This window comes from Mesocricetus auratus, unplaced genomic scaffold, assembly GCF_017639785.1.
Source record: "Mesocricetus auratus isolate SY011 unplaced genomic scaffold, BCM_Maur_2.0 Super-Scaffold_100006, whole genome shotgun sequence".
Classification (NCBI taxonomy): domain Eukaryota; kingdom Metazoa; phylum Chordata; class Mammalia; order Rodentia; family Cricetidae; genus Mesocricetus; species Mesocricetus auratus.
In genome coordinates this window covers 68,776,483-68,800,561 of record NW_024429190.1, presented here as the reverse complement: position 1 = coordinate 68,800,561, position 24,079 = coordinate 68,776,483, and positions in this window count along the sequence as shown.

Below are 24,079 nucleotides of genomic sequence, written 5' to 3'. Positions count from 1 at the left end.
AACATGGTGAAGCTCTTCCAAGGCTGTAAGGCAGCCATTAATGTTGCAGTAGTTTCTTTCAGTCTACCAAAATTACTTCTCCAGAGTCATTCATTCAGCAGACATTTGTCAAGCAGATGCAAGCCAGTTGTGGCTCTAGATGCTTTGTGGATGACAATGAACAGTATATACAAAAGTTCCTGCCCTTGTGGTACATTCTGCCATTCCTCATATGTGATCAGCATATTTTGTTAATGCAAGCGGTGTATATATTCAGCCTAAACAAATGGATTGCGCTCTAAATTCTCAGAAGTAAGAGATGAATGAGTGGGATGAGATATTCCTGACAAGTGCTCTCATTTCATAGTACTTTTTTGTGTTTATATAATAGAATTAAATATGCCTCTTAATTTAAGACCAAAGCTAATGAATGTGCCAGCGATGGATGGGTCATTATGTCAACCACCTGATCTCCAGGTTCAAGGAACAGGGGATGGAGGGAAAGAATGTAAAAGGATGAGGAGGAGAGCTAGGAAATGATGTGGTTTGAACAGGACAGGGATGTTGCACAAATGAACTTGAGCAGCGTGGTTGCCTGCTCAAGGACTGTATGACATTAAGCCAGTCAGCCATCCTACATGGGTGGAGGAGTGATTTCTGAAACCTACCCCTAGGGATGGCTCTCAGTGGAGGCAAAGTTACCTTTATTAGGGCTATGGGTTGCCAGCAGGTTATGCATATGCCAGTGGATAACCCCACCTGTGTGTGTATGGCAGCACTAATTGGACCCAGTGGGTTATTAATTAAAAAAAAAAAGGGTCAGCTGTTAAGAGTACTTGCTTCTCTTCCAAAGAACCTGAGTTTGGTTCCCAGCTCCCAGGTCAGAATTTCAGGGTTTCCAACACAAATTCATACCTGAGTATACACATAAATTAAAGATCTTTAAAAAAAAGGGGGGGGCAGGGACTGGACGTGTTGGTGCATGCTTTTAGTCCTATAACTTAGGAGGCAGAGGCAGGAAGATCTCTGAGTTCAAGGCTATTCTGGGCTACACAGAGAGACCCTGTCTCAAAAAAAGAAAAAAAATGATGAGTTTTTACATCATTGGTCCAATCTCCTTGTTTTTGGTCTGGTCAGGTTTCTATTTCTGATTCAATCCTGGTAGACTGTAGGTTCTTAAGAATTTATCCATTTCTTCTAGGTTATTCAAATTGTAGTTATGTGATTGTCTAAATTAGTCTGTTACTATACTTTGTATCTTTATAATACTAGTGTATTTGTCTTTCATTTCTGGTTTATTCTTCTTAGTTTTCTTACTTGCTTTATAGATAGAAGAATCTTGAATTTGCAGTGAGAGGTAAGAATTTCTTCTCAAATTTTCACTGTATGTAAGAATGTGATTAGAATTATGTGTGTGTGTGTGTGTGACCAGAGAAACTAGGAAAACAAGGAGGACCCTAAGAGAAAAATATATGATCCCCTGAAGAAGGGGAAAGGGATAAGAACTCCTGAGCAAATTGGGAGCATGGGGGAAGAAGGGAGGAAGATAGGAAAAAGAGAAGGGGAGAAGAGGAGTGAGGAGAAGGACAAGAGGAATCAGGAAGACTGAGACAGGGGAGGAATAGAGGAGAACAAGAAAAGAGATACCTCAATAGAGGGAGCCAGTAGGTTTAAAGAGAAATCTGGCACTAGGGAAATGTTCAGAGATCCAGAGAAATGACCCCAACTAAGAGTCTAGGCAGTAGTGGAGAGACTGCCTTTGTTGCTCTTCCCCTATAATGAGATTGATGACTTCCTTAATTGCTATCCTAGAGCCTTCATCCAGTAGCTGATGGAAGCAGAAGCAGGCACCCACAGCTAAACACTGAGCCACACTCCTGGAATCCAGTTGTAGAGAGGGAGGAGGGATGAGCAAAGAAATCAAGACCGTGATGGAGAAACCCACATAACCCGCTGACCTGACCTAGTGAGAGCAATTGGATCCCAGTCATAAAGCTGGGGAACCAGCTTTGGACCAAACCAAACCCTCTGAATGTGGGAGCCAGTTAGGAGGCCTGGGCAGTCTATGGGTCCTCTAACAGTGGGACCAGTATTTATCCCTAGTGCACAAATGGACTTTGGGAGCCTATTCCCTGTGGAGCGATACTATTTCACCCCAGATACACGGAGGAGGGCCTAGGCCCTCCCCCAAATGATGTGACAGACTTTGCTTGATCCCCCATGGAAGGCCTCACTGTCCTTGGGGAGTGGGTGGGGGGTGGGTTAGGGGGGTTGGTAGGGGGCATGGGAGGGTGGGAGGGAGAGGGAATGGGGGATTGATATGTAAAATGATTGTTTCTAAAAAACAAGAATAAAAAAAGTGTGTGTGACTTGCAAGTAAAGAGATATGGATAAAAGGATTTACTGCCTGACTCACTGCCACTCTACAGCTTCTATGATGAGATTGGTTTTTCCCTTCTCTCTTTTTTTCTTTTTTTTCCAACGGGCCCACATGGAGTTTTATTGGTGGACAGGGAAGGACAGGGGCATGGGGGGTAACCAACCCGTGCAGAGCTGAGAGATAAGATATGACAGAGAGAGGGAGGGAGGGAGGGAGGGAGGGAGGATGAGATGATGAGCATAAGAGAGAAAGTAAAAGTAAAAGTGTAATCGGGCAGGGGTCAGTCCTTTAAAGGGGTGCTTTGCACCTGCATGGTTCTCACAGATCTCTGGGCTGGCCAGAGTGTTGCCTGAGTGCATCCTGCCAGGTAACAGGGCAGGCCAGCGTAATGCCTGAACCTTTCATTCCCACCTTTATGATTAAAAAGAGGTGGGGGTGTTAGACGTGGCAGGTTAGGGATCAAGGACGTTGAGTTCTTAAGACTACTTCCTGCTGACCTGGGGGCGTCAATCATCTTTGGGGGAACCTGAGAAAGCTGGGGTGTTGCCACATCTGGAGTTGCTGGTTGTTCCATTGTAGTCTTGGCTGTCTGGAACTCTGGCATCTCTGTAGATCTGGCAAGATGGTAGCAGAGTAGAGGACAAAGTTAGGTTAAGGATTTTTTTTCTCAGGTCCTGGTATTTGAGGGGAAGATTGTAAGATGAGGGAGGGGTTCCTGAGGGTTCCCATGATGAGGGAAGGGAATCCCGGGACCAGTGAGAGGTTGAATAATAACTGGAGTGAATCTGACCTGTTTGGATGGGTCCAATTTGGCTTCCTGGAACTTACATGAATCCTTTAAGTTTGTGAAAACAAGTATTAGACATAATCAGCAGCACATTTGTGTTAGAAAAGACTTGGCTGAAAGCATTAACATTTTTAAAACTGACATTTTTTTAACACAATGAAAAGTACCTTAATTTTGAGCTTATAGTTTTGATTGTATAGTGGCATAGTTGTTTAGTACTCTGTTGGAGTTAGATTAGTAGCTTATCAGAACTTTATTGACTAATGTTAAGACTATGAATAGTAGTATAATGAAAGAGAAACCTGGAACATACTATTTTTTTAATGTCTCAACTTTATTACATTACTATCTTATGTAGATAAACCTTAGAATACCTGTTCCTGAAATCTGTTTTGACAGAGCTTTGCCTGTCTGTTACTTTAAGCTGGCAAAGCTACCAGCCATCAAAAGCATCAGAAGTTCTTGAGAAGGATAATATTTTACCTGAGATTGGAGAATGAGAGACTTACTAATTGACTGCATGGACAGCCACCCTCAAGGTCTTCCACAGTTGTTGAAGTCAGAAGCTCCAAAGACATCTGCCTTTTTCTGATAGTGAGACCTGTAGATTGGGGACTTTTTAGGAAGGCTTTCCTACCGTTGACCTAAGCAACGTGGAGAAAGTCAATTCCAGTGTCCTCTTGTTTATGGCCTGAAGAGTCCTTTGAAGCAGTTGAGGTGAAGGGCAGGGTTGCTTAGTGGCCAGCGTTGCCACTTTTGTGGGCGGAGTTTCTTTAGTGTCCACCAGTCTTCTTGGAGGAAATGGGGTGGTGCCAGCAGCTGGCCTGTCTCTGTTATAAAAAGCAAATCGTAGCCACTGTTGGATGCAAAATCGAGCGTTCGGGTCGATGGAAAGTGGGCCATTGGTTCAAAGTTGCAGGTTACCTGCGTGCTCATGCTGGCCAGCAGCGAGTTGTTGCAGGGAGAGCCTGTCTCGGTCAGGGAACCAATGTTAAAATTTCTAGGTTTACCCAGTCACGACACACAAACCGTGAGTCAATGGTCCCACGTGGAGTTTTAATGGTGGACAGGGAAGGACTGGGATGAGGGGTAACCAACCCATGCAGAGCTGAGAGAGAGATAAGAGAGAGGGAGAGGGAGAGGGGGGAAGGGAGAGGGAGAGTGAGAGAGAGGGAATGGGAGAGGGAGGGGGAGGGAGGGGGGAAGAGAGAGAGGGAGAGGGAGAAAGTAAACGCTCTTTTTTTCTTTTTCTCTTAAATTATATTTAGGCCAGGGAGGTTTCAAGGGCAGAGGTGGATACGAAGGAATGGGGAAATGAATGGGATGGAGATGCATGATGTGAAAGACAATAAAAAGGAGAAATAAGGAATTGCATGTGAAATGTGTATGTGCATGTGCATGTACATATATGGACAAAAGTCTCTGAAAAATTTCCCCTAGAAAGGTTTATTTTTGGAACATAATGATTGAAATCTGATGTTACCACAATTTTCTTGAGGTAGAAATACAAGGATTAACTAAATCCTGCTGGAATTTGCCCAAGAGACCTTTATTTATTCTATTTCACAAAATGGATTTTGCATCAGACGCATGCCAGGTATCTGGTTATGTGTATTTGAATTTCCCCAGGCATCACTGAGCAGGCCTCTGTCTACAGGGCCCATCTCCTGGGAAGGGATGCAGGGAGTCCTAAGCATTGCAGCTGCCTATGGACAGCAGTGATCCTCAAAAGGTCCCAGACCATATACATGCAATGATGTCCTAAATCTCTGAAAGAGTGGGATGATTGGAGGACTCAAGGACAATGAAAAAAATTATTCTCGGTACTATTAAGTGGGGACAGAACAGTCTTTTTGACGTAGAATTAGGGCTGAGACTCTGTGGGCTGAAGGTAACTTAGGATGAAATGGTCTGTCCTTAGGATAGACTAAAACTGACTGACATCTAGGCCTCCTGAGATTTGACTGGTGAAGGCGGAATAGTGTGAGGCACTCGAGGCTGCCGATGAATACTAGGTCTTCATAGGTATTAAGGCACATATCTGTTCGTAACACTGGGATGTCTCTTGCCTGTGCTTGTAGTGAACTGTGCAGATCTAAGTCTCTAGTCACAACAGGGCTACTGTTATCATGGCGTCTGAACTAGGAGAACTCAGGCAGGGTAAATGGCATTGAGTGATTGGCTCTTGCTCCTGAATCTGTCAGGAGGGGCTCCGAACAGGCTTCTAGTACCATATGAGGAGTTTCAGCCTAGAGTCCTCCAGCTCCCTCCCGCTCTGACTCGGACCTTTCCACTGAGGAGGAGGGGAACTGGCTGCTGTGTCTCTTATGAAAAAACACCTCTACTCCACGCACCCCAATGCACCCTTCTGTCACTGGTGCTACGCGTCAAGTGACTAGTCTTGGAATGTGGAACATTCTGGGAAGAGTCTGTTTAGCCCTGTAAACAAGCACCTATTTCAATGAGGCTATGATGGAGGGCACTGTTTTGGGGGTGACCTCAATTTTGATTTCACAACAAATTTATCTCAGAGTAAATTTTCCCCTAAATTTAGAAAAGAATCCTTTTCAGCTGGGCGGTGGTGTCACATGCCTTTAATCCCAGCACTCAGGAGGCAGAGACAGGCGGATCTCTGTGAGTTCGAGGCCGGGCAGGAGAAACCCTGTCTTGTAACCCCCCCCCCAAAAAAGAATCCTTTTCAGCCTTGGACAGATAAACTCTGTGGGCAAGACACTGAGATCATTTCTTAATCTCTTTGTTTAGGATGAAGAGAGAAATTCTCCTGGCAATCAGTTTTTAGGGGAGAGTAAGAATAACTAGCAACAAATATTAATGTATTTAAGGAAGTTTGCTCCCTCTACTAGTAATCCTAGCTAATTGTTAGGAAGTAGAGCAAGGTGGCTAAAAATAAGGTTTGTGTCCTGGCTCTGCTGTGTGACCTAGGACATATTCGATCTTTCTCTGTTTTGTGGGCTGTTTGTCAAGTGGCCCCCATGTAGGGGCTTAGGCAGGAATAGCAGCTGCCTTCGACTGCAGTGGGTCTGCTGACTGGGAATTCTCAGTCCCCACCTTCCCTTTCTTGCCCCACGCCAACTGGATTCTCGGTCTTTACTTTTGCTGCTGTTACCTGCTTGCTCTAACCCTTTTCTCCTCCAAGTATGCCTTTGTATCTGGTAAGAACAGGGATTGCGGAGGAGCTTGTAGGACAAAAAGGCCCTAAGGGGACCTCAGCTTTTGCTTCCTGACAGCAGAGGGTGCCATAATATAGCTCACAACAGATATCTATACAGGATTATTTTCCCTTTTTCTACCTGGCACTGAAAATAATCCTGGCTGGGAGACCAACATTGAGGACTTTTATTGTCCATTATGTAATGGTGACATGAACGGACACCAAGGATGCACGCTTACCGAGTGGTTTTAGATTTTGATTCGGCATGTCTGTTAACCCTGTATTTCATATTTTTCTGTATATTTTGGCTCAGGCTTGTCAAGATAGAATGTTTTCAAGAGTATGTGACTGAGCCAAGTGTGGAGCCACATGTCTGTCTGAGTCTGTCCTGTTGCTGGGATGAAGCACCGTGACCAAGACAAGAATAAAAGGAAGCATCTGACTAAAGGCTTGCTTACAGTTTCAGAGGGCTAGTCCAGAGAGCAGGGTGGGAAGTGGGGGCAGGGAGGCAGGCATGGTACGGGGCGGTGGCTGAGCTCACACTTGATCTCAGAAAAGGTCGTTGAGCCTAGCATGGCCTTTTGAAACCTTCACCACCACCAGTGTCACAGCAGTCCACCAACGGGGACCAAATGCTCAAATATACGAGCCTGGGGGAGCATTCTCATTCAAGTCACCACAATGCTTATAATTCCAGCCCTGGAGGATAACCTTGGTCCTCACTGTGAGATTTTCTTTTCTCAAAAAGTCAAACACAGACAACCAAAACGCAAGTCAAAACAAGCGAAAAAGAACACACAGCTGACAATATGGCTACGGTTGCACCAAATACTTTTTGGAGTGGACAAGGGAGGATGGAGGAAGAGTAGTACAGAACTGATGTGAATTGTCGTGCTGACGGTTGTTATGGTGTAACTCGATCCTCAAGCTGAAGGACTAAGCAGAGCATGGTCTAACCTGGCAAAGCACTGCTTGGCTATTGGAAACTGGTGTAACTTGATCCTCAAGCTGAAGGACCAAGCAGAGCATGGTCTAACCTGGCAAAGCACTGCTTGGCTATTGGAAACTAGTCAGAGCCAGTGTGCCCACCAAGGAGGATGCAGAACGTGGCAGATAGGCTTGTCTCCCAATGGGACACTGACAATCCTTTCTGGAAATATGGCTTTTTTTCTTTTAAACACTGAGTGTGGGCAGAAGAAAGAAGAACAGTAAGTGCTCTTCACCTGGACCACCCGAAGACAATCTCGAGAGCATTTTTATTCCTTACAATCTCTTTCTTTAGTATTAAAAGAACAACAGGTCTGTGATTACAATACAATGCATATTTGTGTTTTCCTCATTTCTGTATGATAGCGCAAGCTTATCCTGGTAATATGGTCTCCTTTTAAGCGTTGTTTAAGTTAGTACCTTGTGTAAAGTTTCACTTTGTAGAAGTTGGACATTTAGGGGATTACCTGAAGGTGAGCTTGTAATGCTATCACTAAACCCAAGATAAATGATAAATGAGTGTTTATTGGGGAACAGTTACACAGAAAAATGCAAAGAACTGCAGGAGCGTTTCCCTGCCCTTCCTATTGGATCCACAGACCCACCAGAAAGAGTGCCAAGGAAAGCCATGCCTCAACCTCCTCTCTTTCCACTTCCCTGTCTTCCTGAGGCCACGCCCAAGGAGGTGTGGCCACCGTTACAAGTTCACTGACAAGACAATTACTCATAGTTTTCTGAGTATGCAGGAATGAGGAAGGAACGACATGTGCATTTCAGTTGCTGTCCTTAGTAAACGACCTTCTTGTAAAGAGGTATGACACTAGCGGTTTAACAAAGTGAGTAAGAACTCCTTGTTATGAGAACGGGTCATTCAGCCACCAAATGGCCCTTCCAACACCCAGGGTACAGGGAAGCAAGTGTACAAGGTTTCTCCTCCCATGGTGCTTACATTTTAGAGAGTGTGTGGGAAACATAATAAACAAGGTGGAATATTACTCAGCTATAAGAAATGAGGTACTGATGGAGCATTGGCTGCTCTTCCAGAGGACTTGGGTTTGATTCCCAGAGCCCACATGGCAGCTCACAACCATTGGTGACCAGGAGAGTCAATCCCCTCTGAGGCAACCAAGTATCTATGTGATGCACAGACATATATGCAGACAAAGCACCCATACACATAAATAAAAAAATCAACAACAGAAAGAAACGGGGTACTGCTGAAGTATGCTACAAAGGAGTGCATCTTGAAAACATGTCAAATAAAAGAAGCCAATCACAAAGGGGCACACATCATTGCCTGATTCCATTTAGACGAGGTTTTCACAATAAGCAAACCCATAGAAACAAAAGAAAAACAGTGGTTGCCAGGGGTTGGCTGGTTATGGAAGGTGTTGATGACAGTTAATAGTTAATGTTCTAAAATCAAGTGTGATAATGGTTATGTGACTGTAAATATACTAACATCCTATTGAATTTATATATTAAAATGGGTGAATTTTGTAGCATGTTAGTTATAGCTCAATAAAACTATCCATCTATGTCTGTCTGTCTAAAGAAACCAATGTTCGATATCCTACAATTAAATGTTCCAAGGTCTGGAGAGATGGCTCAGTAGTTAAGTTCACTGGTCACTCTTGCAGAGGACCTGAGTTTGGTGCCCAGACCCACATGGCAGTTCACGATCATCTGTAACTCCAGTTCCAAGGGAATTTCACACCCTCTTCTGGCCTGTGTGGGAACTAGGTATGCATGTGGTACATATAAATACATACAGGAAAACACTACACAATAAAAATAAATCTCAAAAGAGTCTAGAATGACATGATGTTCAGAGCTTGTATGAACACAATTGCAGGGAGCTGAGTTCTGGACAAAATAGGACTGGGACTTGATAATTGTAAAAGCTGGGATCTGAGCACAAGATGGTTGAGTACACGCCTTTATCTGGCTTTCCATGTACCTGACATTTTCCATAGTGGACATGAACAATGTATTAAAAACATATTTGGAGATTGACTCTGGGGCAGTAGTGAGAAGTTCATCACTTGAACTGGAATGGTTATGGTTAATAGCCGAGGGTTTAGTGGCAGGTCTTTGTATTTTGAATCTTGGTTTTGCTCTGACCCTAGAGTACTGTTTAGTTTCTTTATGCCTTGGTTTCCTCAGTCATAAAATACAGAGCTTAGAGTTTTCAGTTATAAGGTTGTTACAGAGACTCACTGTTTTTTTGGAGGATTTACATCTTGTCTCCTTTCCTTTAAACTGAGAATTTGCTATTGCCCAGTACTTGCTGCTCATCTGCAGGGAGATAAGTGCTGTTGATGTGCCCAGAGGAAAGTGTTGCTTAGATACCACAGCAGAGCAGGAGCTGACGGGTACCCAGGCACTTAGCATCATCTGAGTAGGCATTCCCTCCGGCCCCTCTTCAGTTTCGCCCCACCCTCACAGCTGACCCCAGTAGTCAGGCCTCTCCGGATGGAGGAGACAGAGGTCAGAAGAGGTAATTGCGCTCCTCCCCTGGTCGTCACGTTAAGTATTTTCTGTTCCAGTGCTTGAGCATGAGCTCTGCCCCGAAGCAGAGAGCAGCTTCAGTTAGCCAGGCTTGGTCTGTCTGTGCACAGATGCATTTGTGAGCTAATGTCTACTCCTGGTAGGAAAGATTTCTCACTTTGTTTAACCGTGTGAAGCCCGGGTTGTTGATTCTGGGCCTGACTCTGCTACAGATGGGCCCTCTGACTATCTCCAATGAGACAGTCTTGACTTTATACAAGGAGACACCAGCTTTTTACCTTACCCATCTCTGGCTCTCTTCCTCCCCAATAAGCCCTGAGATCATCCATGCATTTTGCTCAGTAAGCATTTATTGATTTCCTGTTACTTAAAGAATGTTACATTTAAGGTTTGTGGCAGATTTAAGAAAAAAAGGAAAGAAGGAAGCCAGGTGGGGAAACCAGCCACTGTCTTTGGGGAAAACCAGTTGGAGAACTAAAATGACTATTCAAAAGTTCCACTCTTCTAACACATAATATCTACCTTGCACTGTAGATTCACAGGCACATTGAAAGCCCCTCCCTACCTTAAGTCTCGTTTTCCTCTAAGTAGAATTCTTACCATGAGAAACGCACTCTTGGGTTTGATGCTCTTTACCTATCTGACACATGCCTGGCACCTCTGACAGTGCTTCTCTCCTTCCCTTCCTTGTCTCTTTTCCTCTTGCCTTCCTCCTTGGTACTTGGACTGTGTTAGGCATAAGACATTTTTTTTTGTTTTTGATTTTAAGCTTTTGACTCTGAGGTGTATCCGGTCAGCGTCACCTCTCACATCTTCCCAGTTGCATCCTGGGAAGTGGCAGGAGATGAGCACGAAGACATGGTCAACACCAGATGGAACGAGAAGTCTGGATCTCATCCCAAAGGTAATGGCAATTACATCCTTACCGAGGGTTTCCTTTGGGCAGCCACTGCCAGCGCTCAGGGTACAGCAGGATACAGAGACACTGATAGATGGAGCCTTACCCACACAGAGCTTATATTCTAGGGGAGAAGAGAAGAATGAGGCAATGCAATAAGTACTACTATTGTGAGGAAGTATCTGTGGTGGGCTGGCTGCTTCAACTGGGTTGGTTGCACAGGTCTTTTGGAGACACTACACTGGAGTGAGGACTTGGAAGTGAGAGAGAGACATGCAGAGATGGAGGGGGTCAGACTGGGTGAGGCAGAGGATTCCAGGCACACACAGCAGCAGATGCAGGGCCTGAGTTAGGGTTGGCATCCCGAGGGAAAAAGGGGAGGCAGAGTGTGGAACCCTGGCCAGGTACTAATAGGTAAGATGTGTTACAGTTTAAAGGGCTCACACAGGCTTTGAGTGATAAGAAGTCGAGATATTTTTCTTGTTCAAGTGGGAAACTTTAGAAAATTTCAAGCAATCTGTCATCTCCTTTACTGATTGTCTGGAAGGTAGATTGCAGATATAGACAAACTAAGACGGTGCTATGATCCCGGGCGAGAGGGACTATGGTGGTGAAGCAGAGGCCAAAAGGCCAGTGGGTGGTAGAGAGAAGTTCATTCATTAGAGCTGTGCACAGCCGCGATGCACAGGATGCAGGCTGACCCAGGAGAGCTGAGTTTACATCTGGGATGGAGCTGCTGGGATTGGGAGGGTTCCGTGTCTCACTCCACTGTTAAAGACTCCCTGTAACAGAAGGCCACAGAGCTGAAGTGATAGACTTTGCTAAGTGTTCTTCTGTAACTCTTTCCTGCAAAGTCGTGGGAAACCATCAGACTCCGGGGAGTCGTTAGATATGTGGACAGGAGAAAACTGCCAGGATGCTGTGTGTAACGATAAACCTGTCTCCGGAGACATTTGGCTCACCATCAGCCAGCCTCCCTCCCTCCCTCCCTCCCTCCCTCCCTCCCTCCCTCCCTCCCTCCCTCCCTCCCTCCCTCCCTCCCTCCCTCCCTCCCTCCCTCCCTCCCTCCCTCCCTCCCTCCCATTTACATCCTGGTAAAGATTTGTATAAACCATTGATAGACCCAGGGCCACTGTTCAGTTTATTTTTTCGAGACAGGGTTTCTCTGTATTGTTTTGGAGGCTGTCCTGGAAGTCGCTCGGTAGACCAGGCTGGCTTCGAACTCACAGAGATCCGCCTGCCTCTGCCTCCCAACTGCTGGGATTAAAGGCATGCACCACCAACGCCTGGCTCACTGTTCAGTTTTATCAGACCAGCATTCCCTCTGAGAACTCCTTCTGAGAACTTGGGAAGGTAATTATATTTATAACAAGTCTGACTGTGTATAAACAGAGCCATGCTGACTTACCACCTCAGCTGGTTGTAATATGTTCTTATTTAAGCAATAGTAATAGGGAAACCTAACTTGGAGGACGTATGGACTTGGGTTCAAGATATGGTTGTGACACTAGCTGCAAGTTGACTGGAAAGATGTGTTTTCCTCATGAATAGAATTATAATAGCCTATCCTGTTGCTCTCTCTTCCTCCCCAAATTCTTACTAATTATCAAGCATGATAATACTAATTATTTACAGAGTTCATAACAAGCACTCGTTAATATGAAGACATCATTAATCTATACAAATGTGCATTGATGCAAGGCAAGGGGGCTTGTGTTTGATGCCAATTTTCAAGTCCTAGACATGTGTTTTAATATGCCATTTATTATTTTGGATCTCCACTGCTGTAACACATACCCCAAAGAAACAATTTAAAAGGGGGAAAGATTTACTTTCGCTAACTGAAAGATTACTGTCCCTAGACAGCTGGCTTTTGTGCCCATGGCAAGGCAGAAACATTATGGCGGAAGGGTGTGGCACAGAAATGCTTCCGACCTCACAGCACCCAGGAAGCAGAGAGGGGCAGATTGAGACTGTGTGTGCAAGCTTCCCCTTCTGCTTTTGTTCCTTCTGGGTCCCTAGGCTATGGAACAATACTGCCTATGTTTACAGTGTGTCTTTCCCCTCAGGTGCTGTCCCTACATGCTAGTTGTCAGTGTGGCTGATGATGTAGGCATTTCTAAGTTGGCAATCAAAGTTAACTATTGCAGGTATTATAATGGAAGTTTGGGATGAAACAATAAAGGTGCTAAGCTCTGTGAAGTGTAGGTCAGGATTTACAGGTTCACTGGTTTGCAAGCTCACTTATATTTAGTATTGGAAAGATTGAGAGTAGAAAATTTTTGAGGAGAGAGCTGTATTTTTGAGTCCCAATTTCACCCAAAGCAGAGTGGCAGGAGCATTTGCCTCTTTGTCTCAAGTCAAAAGGTCTGATGAGTTTGCAGAGACCTCCCAAGGAAGCTCAGGTGGCTCAGGGATGCTGACCAGGCAGATGGCTTATAGAAGAGTTAAAGCTAATTCCTACTGTCTCACCACTAACCCAGTTCTCTCTCTTGTTCCCCCTATCTACCTCTTCCTGGTTTCCAGAACATTCTGGATAGTCTATAGTTTTTCAGCATGCATGTTATTTTCCAAGATAACTGCATAATTGATCTTTCTTCAGGTCTTGATTAGTCATCTTTAGCCACTGTTGAAAACTGTAATTGCTCTTCCAGCCAAGGGAAACTTGATCAAGATATGTAGCAGTGGGAGACTTCAATGTCTCATTCAACTAAACAGATTTAGCGAGCAAATTAAGTGAGCACCAGGAGAGCCAAATGCTACTTTAAATACTGTCAATGTAATTGGCATTTACAGAAATATACACATTTTGAATTGAAAGCATTCTTTTCCATTTATAGTTCGATAATTTGTAAAACTTGACGTTCTTGATCTCAAAGAAGATCTTAAGCTTTAAGTGGTAGAGATACCACAGGTCACATTCTAGGATTAAAATTTAATAAGAATAGAAAGATAGGACAGTGACTTGAAATTTCTTTATCACTTTATAATACATGCTACGTGCCTGGAAAATCTCTAGGGAGCAATAAAAGAATACCTCATGCCAGCAATCAGTGTACTTTGCAAAAGCTATTGATGCCCAAAGAAAAATATATAATTGTGTCAGTTTGAATGTAATTGGCCCCCATAAGCTCATAGGGAGTGGCACTATTGGGAGGGGTGAAGGTGGGCTTGAGGTCTCATATGCTCAAGCCAGGAACAGTATCTCAGTTCACTTCCTGTTGCCTTTGGATCACGATACAGAATTCTCAGCTCCTTTTCCAACCGCAATTCTGCCTGCATGCTGTCATACTCCCAGCCTCCATGCTGCCCACCATGATGATAATGGACTAAACCTCTGAAGCTGTAAGCTGCCACCTCAATTAACCGTTTTCCTTTATAAGAGTTGCCGTGGTCATGGTGTCTCCTCACAGCAACGGAAACCCTAAGACAATAACCTCAAGTATTTTTATTAGCATTATGGGAGACAGATTACCAAAAGAACTTAGAGCTCATTCTAAGAAAAACAGTTACAACGCTAGAAAAATAATAAAGTTGGAAACTATAATGAATGGGTTTTGAATCATATTTATCTCTCTGTGGCTGGAGAGATGGCTCAGAAGTTACACGTACTGGCTGCCTTTGTAGAGGACTCAGCTCCCACAGAGCAGTTCACAACCATCTGTAACTCTAGCTCTAAGGGATCCAATGTCTTCTTCTGACCCTGTGAGCACTGCAAACATGTGGTGAACACACATATATATAGGCAAAAACCCCATACACATAAAATAGAAATTTGCAAAAAAGGTTTCACAATGCTAGTGACATAGGCCTGTAATCAGCACTTGGAGGCTAGGCTAGCCTGGGCTAACTAGTGAAACCCTGTCATAAACAAAGCAAAACAGACAAGACATCTCAAAATGATAGGAATTGGGAAGGGAGGGTAGGGAAGAGAGCACATGAGCAGCACCTACAGAAAGAAACACACCTGTGTACAGCAGTTTTCTGGGCTGGTAACTCAGGGAAATGCTTCCAAGCAACATGGTACAGATGTGAGGACATTTATAGTAGTGTTGGCTCTGTGAATGCAGCAGATACCATCCTCCAGGAGGTAGAAGAGAAGATGCATAGAGGAGAGAGACATTACCAAGTAGGAGCGCTCCCTGGGATCTGACTTTGGGGATCTACAGAACACCCTATAAATTCAGGAATATCCTGGATCTGGTTTGTCCATGCCTGCAATGGCACCTCTATTGTTACCCAGATTTGAGGAAGAGAAGGATTTTAGGCAAGCCTTATTTGTAAATATAGGAGAAAAATTTAATAAAGAATTAATAAGAAATAATTTTGCAATAAATCACTAGTCATACTTTATCAAATATTTTTATTTTAGACACAAGAAAATGAACTAATGGCAAGAAATCCAAATATACTTTATTGTATTAGCAAATAATATCATTTTAATACATATAAATGAGTATTTGATGAAAGTTTATATTGGTGCCCAATTCAAACATGAATAAATTAGGATAGGACAGAATTATTTTTTTATGATTTGAATCTTTTTTATTTTAGAAGCACTCTTATTTACATATCAATCCCCCCATTAACTTGCCTTCCCATCCTCCCATCCTTCAATACCCCCAACCCACCCCCCCACCTACTCCCCAAGGATAGTGAGGCCCTCCACGGGGGAATCTTCAAAGTTGGTCACATCATTTGGGGGGAGGGCCTAGGCCCTCTTTCTTGTATCTGGACTGCGATAGTATCCCTCTATAGGGTGTGGGCTCCCAAAGTCCTTTGTGCACTAGGGATAAACACTGGCGCCACTGTTACAGGTCCCATAGACTGCCTTGGCCTCCTAGCTGGCATCCGCATTCAGAGGTCTTGGTTCGGTCCAGTGCTGGTTCCCCAGCTTTACGACTAGGGTCTCTGTGCTCTCCCTAGGTCAGGTCAACTGTTTCTGTGGATTTCTCTAGCACAGTCTTGGCTTCTTTGCTAATCCCTCCTCCCTCTCCGCAACTGGATTCTAGGAGTATGGCTCAGTGTTTAACTGTGGGCGCTTGTTTCTGCTTCCATCAGCTACTAGATGAAGACTCTAGGAATGGTAACCAAGGTAGTCATCAATTTCATTAAAAGGGAAGGGCATCAATGGCAGCTTCTCCACCACTGCTTAGATTCTTAGTTGGGGTTATCCCTGTGGATCCCCTAACTTTCCCCTGTGCCAGACCTCTCTCCAAACCTTTACTATCGCCCATGGTCCCCCGAAGAGGGGAGGGGACAAGAACCCTTGAGCAAATTAGGAGCACTCAGGTTGAGAGGAGGGAGGTGGGAAAGAGAGAGGGGGAGAAGGAGAGGGGAGAGAAGGGGAGGGAGTGAGGAGAACAGGAGAACTGAGACAGGGGAGGAATAGAGGAGGGCAAGAAAGGAGATGCCTTGATAGAGGACAGAATTCTTTATTGTTCATTTTTGTTGACAACAATTATTTGTCCTGTTACATTAAACTTTCGTTTTTTACTGTGGCAGATTAAAAATTTGTGTTCTACTGAGTTCATATGTTGAACTCCTAATGTCCAAGATGATGGTATTAGGGAGCAGGAGGGCTTTGGGGGGCGACTGGACAATCATGACAGCAGTCCTCTTGAACAGTATTGGTGCCCTTTTAAAAGAGGCCCCAAGAGCTCCCATACCCTTCTGCATGAGAAGACAGCCAAGTTTAGGTTGTCTGGGAACCAGGATGTGGGTCCTCTCTGGGTCAAATGCCAGCACCCTGATGTTGACTTCTAACCTTCTAAAGTTGTATAGAGTGTATTCCTGTTGTTTACAAGTTACTCATTTCATGATACCCACACCTGGAATGGGCTACAACTCCCATATGTATAATGCATACAAATACTTTCAATGTTTTAAATAGCTTGAAGAGCAAACTGCCTACCTAGCGAAGTTTTTGTAACAAGTGAATTCTCCTGTAGTACAAAGTGTCCCTAAGATACCACTAGCTCCTGTGACAGTAAGTAAAGATATTAGTTGCTTAGCTGACAGAGCACTATATAAAGTCCAAACTGAAGCGCAAACTCATCCATTCAGTACCTTATGATTGACAACCCTACGTCTTTATTAGATCACATTCCATTACTGAATTAAAGTATACAGCAACCTTTTGCCAACATCTGACAGCAACATATTACCCTAAAATCAAATTGTGAAGTATTTTTCCATTAAAATGGAGAACTAATCAAAGATGTGCTATCATTTTAATTTGTCAGTTATTGGAAATTCCTGATACAGAGACCATAAAAGTAATAAATGACTGCTGGAGAGATGGCTTAGCCGTTAGGAGTGTTTCCTGCTCCACGAGAGGACCCGAGTTAAGTTCTCAGCACTCATGTCCTGGAGCTCACAACCATCCATAATTCCAGGTGCAGCAGAATCTGACACCTCTGGCCTTTGAGGGCAAATACAGTCATTCGTATATATTCACACACGTGAACATAATTTAAAGTAAAATAAATCTTAAAATAGTGATAATTAGTATTGGTAGGAAAGCAAGACAAAAAATAACAAATAACATGGCTGATGATATAATTTTATATTTAGGAAGTGTAAGACACTAGTAAATGAAAAACACAAAAATTAATGAGAAGATTTGTTTAGGTAACTGATACAAGATTCACGGATAAGTCCTAGGATTCAGGGTGCTGAAGCAGGGGAACTGCCATAAATTCAAGGTCAGTCTGGGCTGCAGTGTGAGTCCCTACCTAAAAATAACTTTTAAAGATGAGTAATAAGTAATGAGTAAGAAACATAGCATTTATATACATGAGAAACTCCACACAATACTTAGAAATATGTTTTGAAAGAAAAGCACAGAATTATATGAAGAAAATCATAAAATTTTATTATGGTGCATAAAAGATGATCAGAACAAATGGCAAGAAAAGCAATATTTGTAAAGGAGAAGTTTGTTCATGTGCAAGCCTCCAAGTTTGCTTCCCAGCACCACAAAATACAAAAACGAGTGAGCACACAAATAATTGAGTCCTTAACCATTTCAGCTATTTTTATGAGTGGATAGAAATTTTAAGACTTTCAGGGCACTCTTTAATTCCCTATGTGTAACTGGCTTCTAATTCCTGGCCACCAAGCCCTGCCAGGCTGCTGGGCCATGAGGATGTCTTCCCCTTGCTCCCACCTGTCTTCCTGCACCTCGATGGTGGTGGCAGACTTCTCGTCATCCTGCTTGGCTAAGCTGGGCTCCTCTCCTGCATGGTTGCCTCCTTAGCTTCCACAGACTCCACATCCGCTCCACAGTCTTCCCTGGTGCCAGGATGCCCAGCTTGTTTGAGTTCATCCAATTCAGTTAGGACTGAATTGCTTTGGGAAGCAAGGAGGGACAAAGAGTGGAAGGATTATGAAGAGGAGAAGCAATTTCTTTTTTTTTTTTGTCATGTTTCAATAAATTCAAATACAGAGATTTCCCTCCAATAGCTATTTAAGTGAGTCTCAAAAATTTTAACATATAGGGCTTCCATTGTTCAGTTCCCAGAACATTGTTGTTTTGTCATGATTTTCTACTTAGCCCAGGTGTTATTCATTTATTTAAATAAGATTTGCCATCCAACATGATTTTACTTGATTTTGCCAGTCAAGGTAAGTGCCAACAAATTTTTTTCTGGCATAACAAAGAAAGTCAGTAGATATTTGTATCTTGAAGATGCATTTAAACATCACCTGGGTAACACATCAGGGGAGACCAATCAGTATTACAAGAGTCTCAGAGATGAGGAACTATTGCCCCAGGGTGTAACATGGTCTCTGAAGTCCAGGTAGAGTGTTATGAACCTTTGCCAGATTGATGCCATCAGACCAGTTTGATCCTGAGGAGATGCTGTTTTTCTGGGAGCTTCAGGGGGAGTGGGGATTTGCTTTTCACACCACCGAGTCTCTTTTCTAGAGCTGCCAATATCTCTTATTTTCCAAGGCAGGAAGATAAAACATTTGAGAAGAAGGCATCCTTGAGAAAGCCCAGACTCACAATTTGGGATGTGTTCTGTAATTTGTGCCTCTGTGTTTAATAGTGTGAGTCTTAGTTTCTGACTTTATAGTATGTTGGTTGCGAGCCTTGTAGAATCAGGGACACCACATGGTATTAGTGATCCTCTCCCTCTCTTCCTCTCTCTATTTCCCCAGCCCTTGCCCCTCCCTTTCCTGCTCCCTCTCCTGTTCCCCTGAAAGGTCTACAGCATGGGCATTCTGTTTTTTTGTTGTTGTTGTTTATTGTTTGTTTTTCCGGACAAGGTTTCTCTGTGTAGCCCTGGGTGTCCTGAAACTCCCTCTGTAGACCAGGCTGGCTCTGAACTCAGAGATCTGCCAGACTCTGCCTCCTGAGTGCTGGGATTAAAGGCGAGTGCTACTACCGTCGAGCAATGTTAAGTCAGTGTTATTGAATGCATGTCATTCATGATCATGAATCTTCTTCTCCTGTTGTCCCTATGCCAGTATATTTTTTAACAACTTACATGATCTTTTAGAAAGTTGAATATCAAATTAGGTATATTTAATTGCTTCTGATTAATTTCTAGCAAGTTTATCTGTATCTCTTTCAGCACAGCTTTTCTTTTACATTTTAACTCATGATTCAACTTAAGAACTAAGACAGTGACAATTGTATCTCCGTGGGCTCCCCTCATCACCTGCTAGGGAAAAGTTTTGCTTAACTTTTGGTTTGTCATTGTCTTGCTTTAAACTAATTTTGCTAAATATATGTATATATTTTGTGCTGAGTATATCTGATGTATGTATATATAAATAAATATGACATATAGACCCATGCAAAAACACAGTAAAGTATATATGATAAATATGGGTGCCATATATACATAAGCATACATACATATTTGGGTACATATATGGCAGAAGAATACAGTATTATCTGTTTTTAAACGTTAAAAAGATATGTAAGCTTCCAGGACTTGCTTTTATTACTGACATTTGACGGATTCATCTATGCCATGGTAACTATTTATTTTCATTGATACAAACTGTTCTGCAATTTGAAGACATCATTCTATCCCAACTGTCAAGATGTTTTGCTATTCCAAATAGTGCTGTCATGAATATGTGTGCATTCCAAGACAGTAGTCACAGCAAAGGTTTCTGCCGTACATGTTGTGTGTATGCTACGTCAGGAACAAATGGACTTTTGTCCTCCTATAATGCCAGAATCTATTGGATAACATAATAAATTCATAAGATAAATCAGTTCAGTTGGTAGTTATTTTCCAAATACTCCCATTTCTGTTGATACACTTGACCATTGGTGTGTTTTATTCTAATTACTAATGGAAGTTCTCAGATCACACATTATACACATGTATGTACGTTATGGAATCATGGCACAACGAAAGTCTGGAGGACAGATAGGAAGTATTACATAGGGACACAGCACTGTCTGAGCATAAAGTTGCTCACTGCAGTGCAGGGTGACAGGGACTTCAAGTGTCAGTTTGAAGCTGGCTGAGTGTCGGGGTAGGAGGATCTGTGGTTGATCTGAAGCTTGGGGACAGAGGCAGTGTTCCTATCCCAGGCTTGTGATGAGTGACTGGGTGACAGGTGTTTGTCACATCTCCCAGGTAACGGGGGTTGTATTTGTATGATTGATAAGTTCTGTGGTATTTTCACAGGTGTCATTAATTATGCTTATAAATAAATCATGAATTTGTGTCTCTTGGTGTGCTGATGGGGTAGTTAAGGAGTCATTCTTTCTTGTCACTTATAGTCAAAATGGAGTAACTCAAGTAAAATCTGGTGCTTTATAAAATGAAATAACTTAAGGCAAGGCCCAGCTTGAAAGCTGTTGTCCTATACAAAGCTGGATAACCCAGAGCAGAGCCAGCCTGCTGTCAATGTGTATACTTAGGAATGGGATTGTGGAGGTGCATTCTCTGTAAATGCTGAACGTTTATTCTCTGGTTGTCTCTGTCTATTCATCTATTTATCTACCTATCATCTATCTATCTCTATCTCTCTATCATCTCTCTATCTACTTATCTTTGCTGCTTACAGATTATAATTTTTGTGAGGGAAAATGAGCTGGATATTGAATTAATAACCAATGCTGATGATTTAATCAGGTAGAGTTAAGTAAGGAAATTTCCATAAAAACTTCCCAATGACAAGGCTTGGAGGTCATTTTGGTTGGTGAATGTCAGGGTATCAGGAGGGTTGGGATGTGCTGGAGACTGCACAGATGCTCTGTTACCTCTTCCTCCCTGCAGTTTGCCCAGTGCATCTTCCATTTAGCTGTTCTTTCTGTGGCCTTTATAACAAATGAGCAGATGTAAGTAAACTCTGTTTCTGCTCTCTGTAAACTGTTCTGTAGATTACTGATACTGCTGGGGCTGTGGGGAGGCCATGGTTGGTGGTGATGGAGGATAAGATTCTCCTGATTCTCCTTCCTCCCTCCCTCCCTCCCTCCTTCTTCCCTCCCTCCTTCTTCTCCTCCTCCCTCTCTGTCTCTCTCCATTTTTTGTTTCTTTTTGAGACAGGATCTTCCTCATTTCCAGCCTGGCCTCAAATTGATGGTCTTTTCCTGCTTCAACCTCCCAAGTGCTGGCATTTACTACTACACCCAACTGGAACTCCAAATTTGAATCTAAGCTGAACTTAAGTGTGAGTAGCCTGAGACTCAATACTTGTTCCTAGTATGTGAAGTGAAGGAAATAGTGGGTGAACATTTAAAATTGTGGGCTTCATTGCTAACATCTGGTAATGATTGTTAAAACTGAAATTGCTTGTGGGATCTCCCAGTTGACATATAAAGAAGATGAGAGAACTGTTGGTGTGAGGGAAAAACTTACATATTTCATGTTAGAAGTATTATTTTTAAACATAGGTTAGTAATATCATCCAAACTAAGAGTTTAATTTAAACTTGTTAAAATTACTATTATTTAGGACTTGATTTTGACAGTTCATTTCATGTTTTCACTTGTTTGTGACAGGCCTCTTTTGTAGTCTTGGCTATCCTTGAGCTGGCTATGTAGACCTAGGTGACCTCAAACTCATTGAGATCCTCCTGTCTCTGTCTCCTAAGTGCTGGGATTAAAGGCATGCACTATCATGCTTGACTGTACTATTTTTTTTATTTTAGCCATTCTGATAGGCTTTTGTATTTTCCTCATGTCTAGATTTCATTCGTCATTATATCTATTTATTTATGTCTGTACACATTATTTGTTGAAATGTCTGGTTACATCTTTTGTTCATGTCATAATAAATTTATTAATAATTTATGAGTGTCATGTGTATAGTCCTTTTTCGGATATGTTGTTTGTAAATATTTTCTCTCAATTTGTTATTTTATTTAAAAATGTATTTTATGTGTATGGGTTTTGCCTGCATGCATGTCTGTGCACCATGTCTGCGCAGTGCCTATAGAGACCAAAAGAGGGTGTAAGAGCCCTTGGGACTGTAGTTCCTGGCAGTTGTGAGCCACCATGTGGGTGCTGGGAATTGAACCTGGGTCTTCTGGAAGAGCAACCAGTGCTCTTAACCACAGAGTCATAACTCTCGCTCCCATTTTATGTTCTTATTGTTAATCAGTCTAAAGGTAATGGTTGAAATTTTGGTGTACTGCAATTCATTAAAGCTTCTTTTTATTAGTTGTGTTTTTGGCTGAAAGTATAAGAACTTTTCCCCACATTTCCAAGGCTCTTGTATTTTACCTAAGAAGTTTTGTAGCTTTTTATGACTTTCATTAAGGTTATTTTTTATAGAAAACATGAGACTTGGGTTGCACTTTGTTATTTTTGACTCTAAGTATTCAATTCTTTCAGTACCAATTGTGGCAAGGCTGTCTTTCCGTCATTAAACTGCTTTGGACCTTTATAAGAATGTCTAGACATGTTGTTGACTCTGTGCTCCATTCTGTCTATCTGTGTATCTGTCCCTTGATAGCACAACATAACCTTGATGATGGTAACCACCTACTAACTCCAAAAATCATATAGGTTGGCTCTTTCCACTTCCTTATTTTTCCAAAACTGTATTAGTGGGTCCACTTCCCCTGTTCACATATATATTTGACAATAATCTTGTTTACACCTACAAAAATCTGGCAAGGATTTTGACAGGAATTGTGTATTCATTTGGGAAGAATTCTGCCAACTCCATAGCATGATATAACGCTACACTTATTTTCTCCTTCTCTGTTGTACTGTTTTTAGCATCTAAGTCTTTCTTTGTCAGATAACAACAAAATAACACAGATTATGTGGTGTAAGTGACAAACATGTAATCCTATAGTTTGGAGGCTGTGATGTCCAAGATGAAAGTAGTAGCCAATTTGGTTCCTGATCTGCTGGCAGCTGTCTTCTTTTTACATCCTTACCTGGGAGGGACAGAACTCTGGTGTCTTCTTAAGTCCTTATGAGTACACTAATTGCTTTATGAATGCCCCATAATGACCTCATATAAGCCTAATCAACCCCCAAAGGCATTGTGGGTTAGGAATTTAATACATGCATTTAAGGGAAACCATCTTGTGCTGAAATATTTAATGTTTGAGTGATTGCTCATTGATCATCTGTAGAAATACAATTTTTGTATATTTATCTTGTATTCTATGACCTTGACCAACTACTAATGGCTACTGAGTTTTGCTTTTTGTTTGTTTGCTTTGGATTCCTTGAACTTTCTGCATAGCTAAATCACATGTTGAATGAAATGATGAGTGGGCATGCTTGTCTATTCTTGACTTTCATAAATGCATTCAGCTTCTTACAGCCAAGTACAAGGTTAGCTGTAGGTACATTTGCAAATGATCTTTATTAAATAGAGAAAAGCCTCTCCTTTAAAAAAATGAGTACATATTGAATTTTGTCAAATGATTTTTATGCATTGTGATAGACTGCTACTTTGCTACTTTTATGCATTGATTGATAGCTTGGCAGATTCCAGGATCATCTAAGAGACACACTTTAGCATGTCTGCGAGACAGTTTCTAGATTAGGTTAATCGAGGTGAGACAAGCTTCCCTGACTGTGGGGTGGCACCATTCCACGGGCTGCGTCCTGTGCTGGATAAGAAGGAGAATGTTAGCTGAACGCCAGCGTTCATGTCTCTGCTTCCTGACTATGGACACTCTATGGCCATTCTCTGGCTTCCTTGTCTTCTCTGCTATAGATGGCAACTTCAAACCACGAACCAAGAAAAACCCTTCCTCTCTTAAATTGCTTTTGCCAGCTAGTTTGCCATGCCAATAACAAAAGTAACTAGCATGCATTGATTGATACAATCATGTAGCTTTCCATTGCTTTTAGTTCATTAATATTTAGATTACATTGACTTTAACATGCCAAATTTGTCTTGTATACTTGGAAGAAAA